The sequence below is a fragment of the Pristis pectinata genome, chromosome 30, assembly GCF_009764475.1.
Source record: "Pristis pectinata isolate sPriPec2 chromosome 30, sPriPec2.1.pri, whole genome shotgun sequence".
NCBI classification, from domain to species: Eukaryota; Metazoa; Chordata; class Chondrichthyes; order Rhinopristiformes; family Pristidae; genus Pristis; species Pristis pectinata.
This window is the reverse complement of record NC_067434.1, coordinates 23,950,814-23,971,632: the sequence shown is the minus strand read 5'-3', so window position 1 is coordinate 23,971,632 and position 20,819 is coordinate 23,950,814. Positions and strand designations below refer to the sequence as shown.

The 20,819-nt window shown below is 44.0% G+C and overlaps 1 protein-coding gene across 5 annotated transcripts in view; it reads right to left on the bottom strand.

The window, feature by feature from the left end:
- Positions 1–20,819, bottom strand: part of ndst2a (N-deacetylase/N-sulfotransferase (heparan glucosaminyl) 2a) — a 432,751-nt gene that overhangs the window by 326,399 nt on the left and 85,533 nt on the right. For all 5 annotated transcript variants that reach the window (XR_007958434.1, XR_007958433.1, XM_052041762.1 and 2 more), the window contains exon 2: positions 5,611–5,658. The gene's annotated coding sequence lies outside the window, so the exon portion shown is untranslated. The remainder of the gene's footprint in view (positions 1–5,610; positions 5,659–20,819) is intronic.

Below are 20,819 nucleotides of genomic sequence, written 5' to 3'. Positions count from 1 at the left end.
CAATTATTGGTTTTAATACACAGTTTAATCCAAACTATCTATGAATGAAAGTTGTGCAATCTTCAGAAAGAATGAACAAAAGACTTAATTATCTTCAGGGGCAAGAGTGGGAATTGAACCCACATTCTTCAGAGATTAACTGAATCACATCTGATCAGTGCCACAAAGGCCCATCAGATTTATTTCTCGAATGGGGGTGTGCTTGTCTTTGGAAGAGAGATTAAGCAGATTTGGCCAAATCTTGAGTTTAGAAGAATGATGCATACAAACTTCTTCAGGGGCTCCTCAGGACAGAGGGTTCACCTGGCTGGGATGTCCACATACAGGAGTCACCACTCTCAAAATAGGGGGTTAGCCATTCAGGACGGTCAAGAAGAAATATCTTCACCTGGAGAGTAGTGACTTGTTTGAATTCTCTGCCCAAGATGAATACAGAGGCTCAAGACAGAGATGGATAGATTTTCGGAAATTATCAAGAGATATGGAGTTAATGCAAGGAGATGAAAGATTAGCCATGGTCTTATTGAATGGCAGAGTAGACAAGAGGAGCCAAATGGCCTTTCCCTGCTTCTATTTCTGGCTGATTGTAAGAATAATGAAGCTTTCTTTGTTCAGGACTCCACTTGATGAAACTGATGGGGGTTCCAGTTTTGGTCCAGCCACACAAATGGAGGAATGAGGGGCAAACAGTTGCAAAGGTTTAGGAAAGGAGTTTGAGTGTAACACTAAAGGAGAGCCTCATTACCAAAGGTGTTATCTCTCAAATGGGACATTACATCAAGGCTCCGTATCCCCTGTCATGTGAATACAGGGGATCCCATAGCACTACTTCCTCGCCAATATCTATGTTCAATCAATAATTCTGAAACAGATTATCACGTCAGCATTACAGTGCTATTTGTGGGAGCTTGCTGGGTACCAACCAGCTGCTGCATTTCCTGCATTATAACAGCAAATACACTTCAATAACTATTTAATTGACTATAAAGTGTTTAGTGTATAAAGCCACAAAAAACACACTGAGTATAAGTGTTAAATCGACCATTGCTTTAAGGTCTGTTTACCTCTGAGCTTCCAGTGTCAATGAAAAGCTGCAACCTTCACACCACTATTGTTCTTTGCCCTTGATGGGTTAATGTAGGATTAGTGAAAAATAGGTTGATTGTCAGCATGGACATGATGGGCCAAATGGCCTGTTTCTGTGGTGTACCACACTCTACATCTCCTTATAGAAACTCTAATTCTGGTATTTGTAATGTATCCTGCAGACAACATCAGGATCAAAAATATCTTGCCACGTGTGAATGAAACAGCTCTATTCAGGCAGTTCCCAGCAATGCCAAGGCTGTAGCCTCAAGTGAAGCAGCACTGTGGGGGTTGGAGGCATTTACCAAGGTACTGTCCATTAATCATTTATGAGAAGCTGCATGCACTTGTCCAACAGCACGATTCTCAGAGTTTGTCCAGCAGAAGGTTGTGTGCTGACGTTATTTAAACAGCCGCGTGGCTCATTGCACAAGCTGGGAGCGGACTTCAGCATTTGTCCCTCATTAAGCCAGGACTTGTGTGATCCTTCACAAAGGAACGGAAAGTGACAAGCAGCAAAACTAAACCTTGCACAGGCTGGTGCAAATTGGTTTCAATGGTTTTAAGGTCCTTCAAAATGCATCAATGAAGATGTGGGGAGAATAAAAAATGAGATCAATGGAGAATCAATGCAAACGGGGGCTGACGGTTGGGGTGGATTCTGTGGATGGAAGAACCTGTTTCCATGCATTATACAGCAGAGTCAATTCATGGAAGTAATTCATCTGCACCAGCCTTTGCCAATAAATGGCTGGTGTGGTGAGAGCTTCACTTCAACCTTATACTAATTAGCCACAGGTGCGATCCTGGAAGACTGGAGCTTACTGGAAGACTAGCTAATGTTGTGCCTTTAGTTAAGGAAGGCAGCAGGGATAAGCTAGGGAACTACAAGCTAGTGAGCCTTACATCAGTGGTAGGAAAGTTATTGAAAGGGATTCTGAGAGACAGGATTTATTTGCATTTGGAAGTGATTATGGATAGTCAGCATGTGTGTGGAAAATCATGTCTCACAAAATTTACTGAGTTTTTTTTATTGAAGAGGTAACCAAGAGGATTGACGAGGGCTGGGCAATAGACATTGTCTACGTGGACTTTAGGTCCCATATGGTAGGCCGGTCTGGAAGGTTAGAACACATGGGATCCAGGGCAGGTTAGCGAATTGGATACAAAATTGGCTTGGCGGTAGGAGGCAGAGGGTGGCAGTGGAAGGTTGTTTTACAGACGGGAGGCCTGTGACCAGTGGTGTGCCGCAGGATTCGGTGCTGGGTCCCCTGTTGTTTGCCATATATATTAATGATTTGGATGAGAGTGTAGGTGACATGGTTAGTAGGTTTGCAATTGACACCAAAATTGGTGATGTAGTGGACAGTGAAGAATGTTGTTCAAGGTTACAACAGGATTTAGATTAACTGGGGAAGTGGGCCTAGGAATGGCGGATGAAATTTAACTCGGACAAATGCGAAGTGATACAGTTTGGGAAGTTAAACCAGACAGGACATGCTCAGTGAATGGCTGGGCCTCAGGGAGTGTCGTTGAACAGAGACCTTGGGGTACCAGTACTTAGTTCCCTGAAAGTGGCAATAGAGGTAGACAGGGTGGTGAAGAGGGCGTATGGCATGTTTACCTTCATCAGCCAAGGCAATGAATACAAGAGTTGGTACTTCACATTACATTGGCACAAGACATTGGTTAAGCCACACTTGGAGTACTGTGTGTAGTTCTAGCTGCTGCACTACAGGGTAGATGTGATTAGATTCACAAGGATGGTGCCTGAATTGAAGGGCTTGAGTTATATGGAGAGATTGGACAGGCTGGGTCTGTTTCCCTGGAGCGAAGGAGGCTGAGAGGTGGCATGATAGAGCTTTATAAAATTATGAAAGGCATAGATAGGGTAGATAGCCAGAGTGTGTTTCCTATGGTAGGGGTGTCCAAAACTAGAGGGCATACCTTTGAGATGAGAGAGGAGGTTTAAAGGGGATCTGAGGGGAAAATTTTTCACACAAAGAGTAGTTGGTATCTGGAAATAAAGTTGGAACAGTAACAACAGTTAAGAGGCATCTGGTCAGGTACTTGAACGAGCAGGGCATAGAGGGATACAGAATTAATGCAGGCAAATGGGATTATTATCGGAACAGACACAGTGGGCCGAAGGGCCTATGCTGTACAACTCTATGACTCTAAATACACACATTCCACACCAATATCGTGACAGCCCCTGGGACATGTAACAAGTGCTGGCAGCAACTTGTACCACACCAGGCTAATTTTAGGAAAACAGACATCCCCAATTTTCCTTGAAAGAGTTGCTTCGTAATCCAAGAGTTTGAGCTGGTGGTTGATTGAAATCCTATTGCATTAACACTATGCAAGTCTGAGGTAACCCAACTGAGAAGCATTAGCACCTGGGGCAGTGCATGAAGCATGTGCATTAAAAGACGGGAAAAAGCATTTACTTTCGAAGCAGATATTTTGCCAAAGGTGGTAACAAATGAAGGTGCATTTAAAACACTGAAAGAAATATTCTGAAAGGAAGGGAGGAGGGAGGGAGGTGAAAGAGGAAAATTTGCCAGCTAACTTAGGGAGGACTCCAATCTCAGCGTAACTGTGCCATCCAGGTGTGCCAAAAGGGGGTGTCAGAAGCTGGGCATTCCAGTGGCCAGTGATTCTCCAGAGATGTTCTACTATCTGCAAGACACACGTCAAGAGTGTGATGGAATAATATAGCCTGGTGTGGTACAACACCATCTACAGCACACCATCCACCTTCATAAACAGTTACTCCCTCTACCATCGGCATGCTGTGGCTACAGGGTGGACCATCTCCACGATGCCCAGTCATTCCCCAAGGCTTCTTCCACAGTACTTCCTGAACCTGAAATCTCTAACACAAGTACAAAAGCAGCAGGCAAATGGGAACAGCACCACATGGAGTCACCCCAACCTGAAAACATGGTCTTGGTCCTGGGGTCAACATCCTGGGACTTCCTACCCAACATCACCTTCCCCACACACTCTGGAGCTCACTCGTTGCAGTTAGGGACAGGCAATAAATCCTGGCCACGCCAGCAATGCCCACATCCCATGTGCGTCCTTTCAAGGCTGCTTTTTCCCAGCCACAGGGAGGGGGTGGTTGAGGAGAACCCTTCAAAGGTGGACACCTTCAAGAAAAATGCAGGGAGCAGCACCAGCCACTCTACACGGACTTCTTCAACATTTCACAGGAGTGCAGCTGATCTTCAGAACTAATGAGGAACTAGTGAACCAATGGTGACTGCACTGCAGAACCAGAGTCACCTGAAGCTCAGGAGTTGAGTTGCAATATACAAATGAAGATTGCTTTGGTGCATGCTCGGAGGCCGAACTGCAAGGCATTGCCGACTCATTCACAAAAACATTCAAGATGATATAGTTTATAGTCAACGCCCGTGAGTCTAAGACCTCCTCCCAATCCGCCCTTACTGCATCACACTGCCCTCCAACAATAAAGGTTCACGAGGCCCCGGAAACGCGGACCGTTTACCATTAGTCGGGAGCTACCACTCAGCAGAGACGTACATAGAAGATGAAACTCACCATCACCTCCAATGTGCCTTTGGTTGATTGAAGAAGAGAGTATCTGAAGATGAAGGCCTCAGACCAGGCACAGTGATCCCTTCCCTTCTTATGCTCCTGAGACCCACACTACCCTCCAACGGCATTGGAAAAAAATACCTCCAACTCTGTCTCTGCAAAGCCCTCTGAATTCACCAGAAGCATAAACGAAACACTCTCCCTCGCCAACATCCCCAACAGGGAGGTCCGACTTACTCTCAGTTACCTGCTTTGTTTAAGACACCTCATCCTGCCCAACAACAGACTCCCAAAGCAGACACTTCATTCAGAGTTCTATCAGGGGAGGTGCTTACCAGTGGTCAGAGGAAGTGATTCAAGGGTGTGCTCAAAGCTTTCCTGGAGAAGTATGACAATCCCACTGATTCCTGGAAACCTCGGATCCACGACTGCTCAAAGTGGAGAAGGAGCATTCAGGATGGTATTGAGGACCTCAAGGCCGTGCATCAGGAGTACACAGAAGTCCCGAGTAAGCAGGAGGAGGTGCACCACCTTATAAAATACCACCCACCCCACTAACTACCACCTGCCCCATCGGTGGAAGAGTCCACAATCCCCACATTGGCCTCATCTGTCGCCTCAGAAGCCAGGGAACCAAAACAGAACCAAAGAACAGAAGCAAGTCATCCTCGATCAGTGGGATGGCCAGAAATGAAGATGATGATGTAGGAATGTGGCAAGTACAACCTGGTACCCACAAGCAAGCTAGAAAATACAAACGGGAATGTTGCACAAACCATCCCAAACAATTTACATAATCCATCATCCATAATGAAATATTGGACCACCTGCTAGTGGCAGGAAGCTTCTGTTATAACAAAAGGTCTCGGTGTCACCTGGGTTATAATCTAGATTGACTATTCATCATTTTATTAATACATAATAATCAATTTAAAAAAGGTGTTTGATCCTTACCAGTCACTTCACAACATCAGACTGGAGCGTCAAAGCACTGTTAGGGGCCTGGAACAGAATAAAGAATTAATGTTAGTGGTTAAATAAAAAAAGGTGAAATTCAAGTCAAGTCAAATCAAGTCGTTTATTGTCACGTGCACAAGTACGGTGAGGTACAGTACAATGAAAAACTTGCTTGCAGCAGCATCACAGGCACGTAGGGACAGACAACATATGGAACATAAATTATACCAGACAGTGAAGAAAAGAAGTACAATCCTTCTGTAAAAGCTCTAAGGTCAGTGGGGACAGCCCACGTGTAAGCAGCCCAGGGCAAGAATACAGAGGGCAAAGAACTTGCAACCAAAATGTGACAATGAAACATAACTGGAATTTAACCCCATGGGCATTGAGGTGGCAACTGATCCTACCTTAATTAAATATTATAAATGATACATCAAGACCAAGTGGTGGACACAGAGACCGATGAACATAGGAGTCACTTTGCAATAGCAGGAGCAGCAAACAAGAATTTCTGCATTTTCAATGCAATCGTCATAGAAACATAGCCTGAATCCAGAGGCATCATTAAAAGTACGACCCAGGGGAGAAATAGGTCTCACTCTTTTTCACAGTGGATTCAGGTCAACCCTTAATATCAGATGGGCTAGTGTAACGTCTAATGAATCAAAGATTTCAAACACCTTGAGCTGCTGATGCCAGTCTGCAGACAAATACTAAACTCAAGAAACACATGGAATGAAATGAGTTACTTCTCTAGTCTTCTGCCCATTAACTTCATGTGCTTGAGACAATATTATCAGTAAATAACCGCATTAAAGTTCTATGCACATTAAGTGAAAAGGGAAATTATTTGTGTTCATTAGAATCAATACAATTTGAAGAGATAAGTGGAAGAATCGTATCATTTAAATCCCTCGCTAGATTGCCCTTAACGAGATTTACCATCCACAACTGGCTTGAAAAGACAACACCCTAGGATGCTTGAATCGTCACTTAGTGTAGAAACATTGAACTGCTTGATGCACCTACAGACCTACATCAAAGTCAAAGACTTAATTGGAAGCACACTCGTACAGATATACCACGTAAAAAAATTAATTGTACAGATTCTTGCTGAAAATTGTGAAAAGTGAGTCTTATTTTCAGGGTATGTCCATGCATTGGGTGGGGAAACTAAACCAAGATCATACTGCCTGTGTGTGGGTATTTAGACCCAAACTGGAAATTTCTGGTCCTCAAAACCTGTCAGAATTCCTGTCAGTGACCAATCATTCTCTCAGACTTGTGGCCCGTACACAAGACGTCGCATTCAACCAACACCAATGTTGATGGTGTGTCAGCTGTGGTTCCCCATCCACTCCACAGGGTGAAGCACAAAGTTCATGTCCACCGCCCCTGAGGTTTGGAGACATGGAGGAGCAGAGATCGGAGGGTTTGGGGATGAAACGGGTTACAGAGATAGCAATCAAAGATTTATCCAACACTGCCTGCACAGTGTCTAGTGTTTCAAACTTCTCCATTTACTTTGCAAATCCTTGAAGGGCAATGGAACTCCCAGTGCAGTGAAGCAGACATATTTTGGAAGCAAATGTCTCAGGCAATACAAGCAACATGTTCAACAGAATGGAAAATATGCCATTAACCTTTCCAGAGTCTTACATCTAAATGACCTAATTGAAAATGCTGGAGGTAAAATAACTAGGTGAACTGGATTTGGTTTGTCATGTGTGCATTCATTAGGCACCAGCCAAAAGACTAATTTTAAGTTTGAACTAGTTTACATTTTTAAATGGTAGAAGCTTAATTTCTGTCCCAGGTTCAAGATCACAAGCTTACGCAGCCCCAGTGGACAAGCCACTTTTCCATAGTAACTGTTCAACAAAGGTTAGGTGCTTTTCCATTGGAATGTTAGTTGTGAGAGAAGCAGGAGTGTAGAAAGGCTGAGAACAGAATGTTGGCCAACTGTTGGTTTGGTGTAAGATCTATTGATTACTTGAAGCAGGTGGTCTGCTCATTTGCAAAGAGCTGGTATGTTGCCTGGGAAACTGGATAACAGAAAGGAATAATATGTAGGCTAAGAATGTTCAGTACTCAGAATGTAATCTCCTGTATTGTGGTGGAGATAAAAATTACATGATTGCCAATTGCCTCTGTTCTACCCACAAGTGTGACCTGTGGCCCAACACTGCAAGCTCCTCAACCATTCCCATATTGACCTCTTGGCCACTGGCCTTACCCAAAAGATAGACCATGCCAACTTCAAGGACAATCTCTTAACCTTCTCCAATGCACCAACAACCATGTTGCATGAACAGACTTCAGACTTCCCCTAATTTGCAAACAAATACAAATTCCCTAATGACCATCCTGTTCTCCATCTCTCCCAAAGGTGGGGGGGGGGGGGGGGTTTAAACCCCTTAATAAGGTCAGGAAGAGGCAACATCAGTGCAGTCCTGAGCAAATTCCACACTGTCAGAGTCACTCCTTAAGACTGGAAATTTGTTCCCTGTTAAACAACAAGGCACTGTGTTGAAGTGTAGGAGGTTCTCCTGGTAACTAGCCAACATCTATGCCTCAAAGATCTTCAATAAAACAGAGCATCTCATCATTGTCACATTACTGTCTGTGGGTGCTTGATGTCCACAAACTAACTTCTGTGTTTCCTGCATTATAACAGGAACTATACCTCTAAAGTATCTCATTGGTTGTGAAGTGCTTTGATAGTATTTTGAAACGTATGAAAGGCACTGTAGAAATACATGAACAAAATTATAGATGGCACAGTGATGCAGCAAATATAGCTGCTGCCTCACAGCTCCAACAACCCAGGTTCAACCCTGACCTTGTGTGCTGTCTTTGAGGAGTCTGCATGCCCTTGTACTCTGGTTTCCTCACACATCCCAAAGATTTGTGGGTAGCTTAATCGGCTACTGAAAATTTTCTTAGTGTTAACAATTGGGAAAAGAATCTAAGGGGAGTTGATGATCATGCGAGAGAGAACAAATTGCAAGGTTTCAGGGAAATAAGGACGGGGGGGAATGGGACTGATGGGATAGCTCTGCTGGGAGCTAGTACGGAAGCAAAAGGCCAAATGGCCTTCTTCTGTGTCCTAGTAAGTAAATGTCCCCTGGTTATAACCTCATGGACACAAAGGCCTTCCTGCCCTATCTAGTTTGGTTCCTCAGTTTTACCTTCTCCTCTGCACCAAAGAAAATACATTGTTCTGATTTTTATCAAAATCCCCTGAATTATCTCCTCCTCCTCCATATTAAGCTTGATATAATAAGGCGTTCAGAAGAAACCCATTGCAAGCACCAATTACTAGGTGAAGAAGCTTCTCCATTATTGTTCCATCTCAGCCATCTGTAAGCACATCATTAAATCAGATGCTAAAAATACGGATCAAATTGAAGAGGAAGAGGAAAGCTTACAAGGTTCACAGTTTGTAAACTTGTCAAGTGGCGGATGGAGCCATGATGCACAATATTTCAACATGTTGTTTTCCTGTTCCAAGAAACCAAAAATTCTCTTACATTATTTTTATCTTTCAAACTCTATGGGTCCTGGAATTTGCGTGCCTGTTGTCTATGGCTTGGGGGTAGCTCCTTTGCCTCTGAGTCAGAAGGTTGTGGGTTCAAGTCCTGCTCCAAAAATTCACACAAAAGATCGAGGCTGAGATTTTAGCGCAACACTGCCCAAAGTGCCGTTTTTCGGGTGAATGTAAAACAGAGGCTACATCTGTGCTCTCAAATAGAATCTTGCAAGGGAGTTGTCACTGTCAGACATCTGGCCCTTAAACACATAACAATAGAGCGCAGGAACAGGCCCTTCAGCCCACCATGTCTGTGCCGACCATGATGCCAATCTAACTCATCCCATCAAACTCTGCTGTCTGTGGGAGCTTGCTGTGCATAAAATGGCTGCTCTGTTTCCTATACTGCAAATGCGAACACTTCAAAAGTACCTTACTGGCATTAAAACACATTGGAATATTATGAGTTCATGAAAGACACCACACAAATGAGGGAGCCGTCTTTGTCATTACCCCCACAGCCTTTGCAAGGTTAGCTTGTGCACAAAAATCCCAATTCCGTGACCAGTTGACTGAAGTTACTGATACATCTAGGGATGCTGGTACTTGTGAGCAACATTCCAAATCTCCATACAAGTCAGTGGAAGCCAACTCATCGTGGGAAACTGCAGGCTCAGTAATTCTGCAAGACTTGCAGTGTTACTCTTGTCCTTACAATGGAAGGTATCCAATAACAGCTGGAACAGCACTACAGAAGACCAGTTTTCCTTTTAAGTGGAAACTTGGCATTGATGGAACTTACCACCCATCCATATTTATCCTCAAGAAAGTGATGATAAGCCACTTTCTTGAACAACTGCAGTCCTTCTAATGAAGGTGCTCCCACTGTACAAAACCCTCACTATCTGCGATGTCCTCTTCTTGTTACTACCATCAGGGAGGAGGTACAGGAGCCTGAAGACCCACACTCAATGTTTCAGGAACAGCTTCTTCCCCTCCACCATCAGATTTCTGAACAGTCCATGAACCCATGAACACTACCTCGTTATTCCTTTATTTTATACTATTTATTTTTGTAATTTATAGTGATTTTTATATCTTTGCACCGTACTGCTGCCACAAAATTTCATGTCATGTAAGTCAGTGATAATAAATCTGATTCTGGTTCAGAGATTTCAGGTGGGGAGTTTCAGGAATTAAACCCAGCAGTGATGATAAGTTTCCAAGACCAGATGGTGTGAGACCTAGAGGGTTACCTGAAGGTGGTGGCATTTGTTTGCTCTTGATGTTACAGCTGTCAATCATCTGAAAATGCTTCAATTGAACACAGCAACTTAAGTTCTTGCAGATGTGTTAAGCAGATGTTGTTATTGCCACCAAACCTGGGGGAAAAGATTTTCTCAAGTCGTTATATCTGAGCACTTGTTCTTATTTGCAAAACTAGCACATTCAAACATTCAGAAGCATCCAGCATCTGCTGCATTCAGGCAGCTGGAGAGCAAAGCCTGCTCCCTCGCTAATCTATGTTAAAATAATAAGTACATTTGCATTTATATAAAGCCTTTCACATCCTCTAGACATGAGAAACTGCTTCACTGCCGACGTACTTTTGAAATTTATTCACACCTGTAACATAGGAGACAGTGACCACTCCATAACACATTCCCACCGTCAAGGTGCACAATTTCTGCTGGTGTTCAAAACTGATGGGAAAGTCTAATAATTGGTGAGACTCGACTCAGATTGGGTGACTGCTTTGTCCAGCAGCTTTGCTCTGTCCGCCGCAACAGCCAGGACCTCCCGGTGGCCACCGACTGCAATTCCACATCCCACTCCCACACTGACATGTCTATCCACAGACTCCTCTATTGCCACGTTGAGGCCAGACACAGGTTGGAGGAACACCACCACATATTCTGCCTTGGGAGTCTCCAACCTGATGGCTTCAACATCGATTTCTCTAATTTCCGGTAACTCCCCCCCATCTTTATCTCCTCCCCTCCACCCCCCCCCCCACTCCTTTGTCTTCCTTTATTCCTGTGGCTCCCTTTCCCCGCCTTGATGACCTGCCCATCTCCTCTCCTCCCCTCCCCCATCCATTATTCCATGGTTCACTGCCGTCTCCAACCAGATTCCTTCTTCTTCAGCCCTTGGCCTCTTCCACCCATCACCTCCCAGCTTATTACATCTTCTCCCCCTCCCCCACCCACCTACCTTCCCCCTTTCACCCAGACTCGCCTATCACCTGGACTCACCTATCCCCTGTCTGCGTGTGCTCCTCCCCCTCCCGCCACCTTCTTATTCTGGCTTCTGCCCTCTTCCTTTCCAGTCCTGATGAAGGGTTTCAACCCGAAATGTCGGCTGTTTATTTCCCTCCATGGATGCTGCCTGACCTGCTGAGTTCCTCCAGCACTTTTTGTGTATTGCTCCAGATTCCAGCATCTGCAGAATTTCTTGTGTCTACAAAAATATATTTACTTGTTTAATGGATATTCCATGGGCCATTGTAGAATGGTCCCTCGAAAGCAAAGCAAAATGGAGAGATTTGCATAAGGGGCTCTCTGTACAATATCACAGACTGGTTAGACAAAGATCACATATTCATTCACTTGGATGGGATGGGCACAGGGCAAGTGTCTCATGTTAAACAAGTATAACTTTCCAACAGCAAAACTTGTCCATGTAGGAACTGTGCAGTGGACTATGTGGGCTAACTGTCTCCAGCCAACATACCAGGTGCTACTGAGAAGTACAGGTTGGAAAGGCCAGTGTTTTCTCTCGCACCTGTCCCAATGAAGCCTGTAGTGGAGTGAAGCAGAAATCGCTTCACCCCAAAGTGCATATCCAACGATTCCTTCTGCCAAGTGTTGGGTATGGGTCAGCCTGGGGTTTGGATGCAACTTGGGGTTGGACCCCACCTTCCATCCCTCCCCCCAATCTTCCTGTTAATTCAACAGTCTGCCAATTCTATCCACCCCATTGGATAGCGGTACTGATTGCATACTCCAGTCAAGGAAATTCACTCGAAAAGGAGTCAAATCTTCCAGGAATTGGAGGAGGAGGAGGAGGAAAAGTGGAAGCATTTCCAGGAAGTGACTCAACTTCCAAACAAATCGATGGGGTCCCTTCAACTGGGCCGAGTGAAAATTCATAGTCAGCAGATGGTTCCACCTTCAGAGCTTACAGTGGAAATGCGAGGGAATGGGGCAGGGATGAGTAAGGCAATTGAAGAGCAGGAGGCAGTAAGGGAAAAGCAGGGCACAGTAAAGGACGAGGGTTGGGGGCAAGACAGTCACACTGAAGAAGGGTAGCCTGCACAGGCAACCTCTGTTCATATTGAGAAGAGATTTCACAAATCCAGTCAGCAATGCTTCCTCCATTATGAATTTTAGATTCCCAGTATTAAACTGTCCTGTCCACACTGTGAATTGGAAAGGGCCTCACACGAATTCTACATCACCTTTCATATCCCCTGCAGGACATCTCAAAATACCAGCGCCTCTCCTTCCTCAGGAGGCTAAAGAAATTCGGCACGTCCCCTTTGACCCTCACCAACTTTTGTCGATGTACCACAGAAAGCATCCTATCTGGATGCATCACGGCTTGGTACGGCAACTGCTCTGCCCGGGACCGCAAGAAACTGCAGAGAGTTGTGGACACAGCCCAGCGCATCATGGAAACCAGCCTCCCCTCCACGGACTCTGTACTTCTCGCTGCCTTGGTGAAGCAGTCAGCATAATCAAAGACCCCACCCACCCGGGTCATTCTCTCTTCTCTCCACTCCCATCAGGCAGAAGATACAGGAGCCTGAGGGCACGTACCACCAGGCTCAAGGACAGTTTCTATCCCACTGTGATAAGACCATTGAACGGTTCCCTTATACGATGAGATGGACTCTTGACCTCACAATCCACCTTGTTATGACCTTGCACCTTACTGTCTGCCTGCAATGCACTTCCCTATAGCTGTGACATTTTACTCCGTACTCTGTTATTGTTTTTACCTGTACTACCTCAATGCACTCTGTACTAACTCAATGTATCTGCACTGTGTAATGAATTGATCTGTACGATCGGTTTGCAAGACAAGTTTTTCATTGTACCTCAGTACAAGTGACAATAATAAACCAGTACCAATACCAATACCAATTTTTAAAAGACCATAATGTCATTTTGAAGTATAATCAACTGTGCATTACAGGAAGCGCACCAGCAATTCGGACACAGCAAGCTCCCACAAACAGCTGTGTGAAAATAACCAGGTAACATATTTTTGTGACGTTGGATGAGGGACAGATATTGGCCAGGACAGTAGCGATAACTATCAGGCCCTTAGAGTTCTAGGCCCACCATGTCCATGCCAACTTCTACTAATCCCATTTACCCGCCTGAGTTTAATATCCTTCGATTCTTTGCCTATTCATGCGTCTGTCTAAATGTCTCTTAAACGTAGTGATTGTATCTGATTCCACCTCCTCCCCTGGCAGTGAGTTCCAGAGATCAACCACTCTCTGTGTAAAAAAAAGTTCCCCTCAAATCTCCTTTAAAACTCTTTCCTCTCATCTTAAACCCATGCCCTTTTGTTTTTGATACCCCTACCAATGGGATAATGATTTTGACTACCTACCCCATCTTATATACTTCTGTCAGGTCACCTCTCACCCTCCCTTGCTCCAGGGAAACAAGCCCACCATATCTAATCTCCCTCCGCAACTAAAGTCCTCCAATTCAGGCAACATCCGGATGAATCTCCTCAGTGCAATCTCATCCTACCCATAGTGTCGTGCCAGAACTACACACGATACTCCGAGTGCAGACAAACCAGTGTTTTGTAAAGTTGCAACATAATGTGCCAACTTTTATCAAATATGCACCAACCTATGAAGGCAAGCATGTCATTTGCCTTCTCCACCACCCTAACTGCCTGTGTTGCCACTTCCAGGGAATAACGGACTTGAACCCCATGGTCTCTTAGCTCATCAGCATTTCTTAGCGCCCTACCATTAACTATACATGTCCTACCCTTATTTGTCTTCACAGAGTGCACCACCTTGTACTCATCAGGATTAAATTCCATCTTCCAATGCTCCACCCAACTTTCCATCTGATCTATATTCTACTGTAGCCTTAGACAACCATCCATGCAATCCACCACACCACTTTCCATGTCATCCACAAACTTACTAATCACGCCTCCGATATTCACATCCTCGTCATTTATATCACAAATAACAAGGGTCCCAGCACCGATCCTGGCGGTCCACCACTGGTCACACACTTCCAACCAGAGAAGCATCCTTCCACCACCACCGTCTGCCTCCAAGCCAATGTTGGGTCCAATTAGCCAATTTCCCTTGGATTCCAGGTGCCTTAGCCCAGCATCGTCAAATGCCTTACTGAAATCCATAGAGACAACGTCTACACCATGCCTTCACCAACCTTCTCCGTTACCTCCTCAAACAACTCAATCAAATGAGCAAGATAGGAATCTTCTTTAATATGAGACCTTCTTTGTTAGAGAGCAGACTTGCCTTGGCTTGAGAGGTATCCAGCTGTCCAGGGCAGTTTGAACTACATGGGACAATAACTGGATGGGTGGGTCTGGAACCTCCCGATTGAAAGCTTTTATTGAAACATTTACAACTGATGGTTTCAAGCAACCCATTGTAAATCATGGAGAATAGATGCTTCATTCCTGGAGTGTTTCACTTAGTCTTCCAAAAATCATTATTAATGGAAGGTTGTTCAGCCTATCGACAAGAAAGGAATTTCATCTCAGCCTGTCTACTGGGATAACATGCCTTGTGAATCCAAATTCAACCATTAAGGGGGAAAAGTATCACAGTTGTTCACCCTAATGTGTTGTATCCCACGTGCATAATTTCTCAAAAAAAGAGAATTAAAAATGAGGCTATTTAAACAAAGGAATAAAAATATAGCTGCTATACCAGTGAACCAATATTTACAGGTAAACAAATAAATGCCAGGAGAGAGACGAAGATAAGCAAAGAGGCTGGACTGTGATGAAAATTTTATAGCAATATTTCCAAAGTATAAGAAATACAGAATTAATGTACACAAGTTCCAATGAGATCTATTCCTTATGGGCTAGTTTGAGTAAAAGCTCCATTAGAAGAGGATAACAAAACACTTCAGTACCATAAAAATGCACTCTAGAATATTACTACGCCAATCAATTACAATGCAATTTAATCTGGAAGGGATACCCACCGAACTTTGGTCGAAAAGCATTAAAAGAAATATCTTCAACCATTCTGCGCACAGACGCATAGCACAAAATTATTCCGGGCTGGCCACAACTCTCGGCCTCTGTCTCATCAGTCTTCAGAGAACTTTCCAGTAAAACCTTTCACCAAAAATTCTGCGAACAATGCGCCAGGGTATTACTCCATTACTCATTTATAGGGGACAAGATTCTAAAAAGCAGCCACGTAATGGCAAACTTGCATGGAACCTTGGAGCATTTTGCATGGACTTGGCTTCCATTTTATAAATGGGAACGGTGGAAAGCACTGAAAAGGATTTGAAAGCGTGCAACCAGAAATAAAAGATGTAACTATCAGGAAAGGTTGAACAGACTGCAGGGCTCCTCTCTCTCAAAGAGGAGGCAGAAAAGTGACCTGATGCAGGTCTTTAAAATGATAAATGGGTTGCATGAAACAGAGGTTAAGGAGATGTTCCTTTTCATCACAAGAAGTGCTGGAGGAACTCAGCAGGTCAGGCAACATCCATGGAGGGAAATAAACAGTCGATGTTTCGGACCGAGACATGGACTGATTATTTCCTTCCATGGATGCTGTCTGACCTGCTGAGTTCCTCCAGCACTTTTTGTGTATTGCTCCAGATTCCAGCATCTGCAGAATTTCTTGTGTTCCTTTTCATGATCACATTCTCACAGCACGCTGGCCTTCATTAGTCGGGGCACTGAGTATAGAAGCTGGAATGTTACGTTGCAGTTGTACAAGATGTTGGTGAGACCGCACTTGGAATATTGTGTTCACTGTTGGTCACCCTGCTATAGGAAAGATGCCATTAAGCTGGAAAGAGTGCAGAGGAGATTTATGGGGATGTTGCCAGGACTCGAGGGACTGAGAGACAGAGGTTGAACAGGTTGGAACCTTATTCCTTGGAGCATAGAATGAGGGGTGATCTTATAGAGGTGTATAAAATTACGAGGGGAACAGATAGGGTGAATGCACACAGTCTTTTTTCCAGTGTCGGGGAAATGATGAACTAGAGGGCATATGTTTAAGGTGAGAAGGGAAAGATTTAACAGGAACCTGAGGGGGAATTTCTTCACCCAGAGGGTGGTTAGTATATGGAACGAGCTGCCAGAGGAAGTGATTGAGGCAGGTACATTAACAACATTTAAAAGGCACTTGGACAGTTACATGGATAGGAAAGGTTTAGAGGGATATGGGCCAAACATGGGCAAATGGGACTAACTTAGATGGGAATCTTGGTTGGGCCAAAGGGCCTGTTTATGTGCTCTCTGACTCTATGGTCACTTGCAAAGCTAAGGTCAGGAAAGCTAACAGGAAATTCATGACAAACATCATTCCCCATACAGTGGAAATCTACCTCAGGGAACAATGAGAGCAAATAGGATGGACATATGGAATGGGAAGTCATCACATGGTGAACTGAAGGATATGTTCATAGATGAGAAAAGAGGCATTGGAGGAGGTGTGTGTGAAGCATGAACACTAGCTCAGATAAGACAGACCAAGTGATTTGTTTCACGCTGTAGATTTGATGAAATTCTAAGTCATCAGTTTACATCAGCAAATAGAATGGCAGCAGACTTCTCCAGGCTCCTCAGACCCATTCCAAGTAATGCGAATTATTAGAAGTGGGTGTAATAGGTATCTTTAACACAGCAAAATACACCAACAGCAACAAGAACGTTGGCCTAGAAAGCAGAATGGAAGGATTCTAAACATCCCCAACAGCCAGAGACTGCCTTAGCCCACATCTCACCTGTGATGCTGCCTCAAGTAAGTTTTTCATTGCACCTGTGCACACATGTACTTGTGCAGATGACAATAAACTCGACTTTGACATCTCACCCGAGGAAGAGTTGGCTGGCATCCTTCCATCTAGATGGGACAATGGATACGCAGCGACAAACAAACTTGGTGAAGCCAAACCATCCAAATCCACTGATGACTAAATAAGGCATGTGGGGAAAGGTGGAATCTGCTGCAATTAAAGGTGATGTCACAAGGTGATCCACAGGCCTGTGACCCTGTTTAAGGCAATGGTGTCCACCGTGGTGCTGATAAATCCCTGATGGTCACAATGGAACATCCCCACCCATAGCCAACGTCACTATTGCTTCTATCAGCAGCTACGGTTTCTCACTCGTCATAAGCAGTGCTGAAGACTTTCATCAGCCTTTTGCTGCACTTTCTCTGTAACTGTAACACTATATTCTGCATTCTGTTATTGTTTTCCCTTGTGCTACCTCAATGCACTGATGTGGTGAAATTATCTATATGGGTGGCATGCAAAACAAAGTTTTTCACTGTAGCTTGGTACATGTGACAATAATAAACCAATTACCAAATACCATTATCTTGTGGGATATGGACTTTGCTGGCATGATCACCACTTACTGTCTGTTGTTAAACACTCGAGGCGGTAGCAGTGAGCCACATTCTTGAACCAGTCAGAACTCTAGTGAAGGTGCTCTGCAGTGTGGTTGGTTTGAGCGGGGCTCCAGGATTTATACTCGATAAAGGAACGGCGATATACTTCCAAGTCAGCATGGAATGCAACTTGGAGAGAAACCTGCATTGCGCTGGGTTCCCACAGGCCTACTGATTAAGTCTTCCCTGTTGGGAGAGATCATGGGTTTGGGAGGTGCAGTTGGATTAACAGCGGGATATTTATTTGTGGATAAGATGCTTCTCGATGCTGCTATCAGGCAGGATGTACAGGAGCCTGAAGATTCAACAATGGCTTCTTCACTTGTCTTTCAGGTCAGGCCTGAACAAAAACAAGTTCAAATGGACTCTGTCTGCACTTCTCGCTGCCTCGGTAAAGCAGCCAATATAATCAAAGACCCCACCCACCCCAGACATTCTCTCTTCTCCCCCCTGCCATCAGGCAGAAGATACAAAAGCCTGAAAGCACGTACCACCAGGCTCAAGGACAGCTTCCATCCCACTGTTATAAGACGACTGAACGGTCTCCGAGATGGAGTCTTGACCTCACAATCTACCTCATTGTGACCTGCACCTTATTGTCTACCTGTACTGCACTTTCTCTGTAACTGTAACACCATTCTGCATTCTGTTATTGTTTGTACCTTGTACTACTTCAATGTACTATTGTAAGGAATTGATCTGTATGAACAGTACGCAAGATAAGTTTTTCACGGTACCTCGGTAAATGTGACAATAATAAACCAATTTACCTCGGGAACTTGAGTATTTCATTTAGAACTGAATTTACTACTAAGTAATGGTGAACCCTGAAACTATTGAACTACTGTAAAATCCTTCAAGTAATATTCTTCAAGAAATCTTGAAAAAAGGAAATCTGCTGCCCTGACCCAGTCTAGCCAACTTGCAACTGAAATCCCACAGCAATGTGGTTAACTCTCATCTGTCCTGTGAAGCCTCCCACGAAACCACTTACTTGTTTAAAACCTGCTTTACACTGTGGTGGAGATAAAAACCTTCAGAAGAGGACAGCAGGGGGTCGTGGCAGATCCCACCATCTTCTCAGGAGCAATGAGGGAAGACCTCTAAACTTCAGCCTGACCAGTGACACACACACCCTGTGGATGAGCAAGAAAAATTAAGCATCAACCAGTCTAGGACTGGAGGCAAATTGGATCTTATTATAACAATCCATCAGAAATTCTGGTATTTTCACTGATATTAGTCCCTTTGGACTTGAATTTTCAATTTTCACATTTCTATTCTTCGACCACAGTACTTCACAGCTGTATCCACAGTAAAATATTTCACGATAACCCGTAACAGAGGGGCAAAGTGACCTAAAACAATCCAATAGCTTGACTCTCTTCAATTACATTTTAAAATAACCACACATTTCTGAATAGCACCATTCACCAATGTTGCCTAAATAATATTTCTTGGCAGGTTTTAAGCCCCAGTGAGACAGCTGCTATCCTGGGATCAGTCTAATGGGGTTAAACAACCATTCCCTGCCTCAGTGCAGTGGTGTGGGAAGCTATTTTTCTTCTAACAATTCATTTACAAAAATTGTTTTCAAACCACACCATTCACACGAGATTCAATCTCATGTTCAGGAAGGTGAGAGAGAGGGAGAGAATAAGAAAAGAAAAAGGAGATAACAAGAGAACAAAGAGGGAGAGGGAGATGTAGAAAATAAGAGAGAGAACAGGAGAGAATAAGAGGGAGAGAATGAGAAAATGAAGGAGAGATAACAAGAGACAGCAACCAAGCAAAGGCACGGGGACCATTTGGAGGAAGCGTAATTACTGGGAAGTGCTTGCAAAACCTACAACGATCACCCAATTAGGTTGTGGTATTTGCAAGGACTAATCAAATATGCTTCTTCCAAGTAATTCCATACCAGCAGAGGCATAAAATGGAGTGAATGCACAATGATTTATGCAGTAGATTTATTTAATGTACATCTTGTGACTGTGTGCCAGAGAAAATTGTTTTGAGCTGATGGGAAGCATGCAGCCCACCTGCAGAGACAGACGATGAAAATCTTAATTAGGTTTCCCGAGATCTAATGAAGTGAGTCTAATGTAATGAGAGAATTATCCCAAGGTAGATAATAAATTCTGTATTAGTTCCAAGAGACATTTCCACATAAGACGCACAGCTAATTCGCTGGATAGACCATCTCACAGAAACATCCCAGAATTGTAACATGTAGACGAAGCAAACAATTCTGACGTGCAGCCCAAGCTGTTTTATGATATACAGCTTTTGGTGAATTAACTCTCCATTATCCAACAAACCCTGTACAGTTATGACTCAACAAGTCTAATATCCCTCAGACCCTAGGAACAATGAGACCTCAATTGCAGTACAGCCATCTACAGAATCTTAGGACACATGAGGAGCCCATTTAGTCCATTGTGCTTGGGCTAGCTCTCCAATTGGTCCCTCTTTCCCAGCTCTTCCCACCACAGCTCTGTAAACCTCAAGTATTTATCCAGTTCCCTCCATCAAACAACTTGCGTAATGTGAAGGAAGACGGCACCTGATACTTAGCACTCCAACATAGCTGAGCCAGGTCCAATTAGTGCTTGTACCCATGGCTATCTGTCCAGGAGACAGTCAGTTATCAATGGAAAGAAGGAGGAAGAACAAGGTTCAACAGGTACGGAAACTTAATAACTTCAATGACATTGACCTCCCAAACACCATCCTGAATTGGAAATGCATCACCTTTCCTTTGTCAGTGCTTCACTCTGCAGCACCTTACCCAACAGCGGTGGGAAAAGCTGAAGATGAGATCTCTTTATTAGTCACGTGTACACGTCGAACTTTGTTGTTCCTCGTTCTTTCAGTTGACTGGTGAGCTGGGATGGATAGCCATGGGTAAATGCACATACACACACACACACACACACACACGCATACAGAAAATAAATTAACTATGATAGCTTTCTTGGAATTCGCCAAATGTTACCGCTG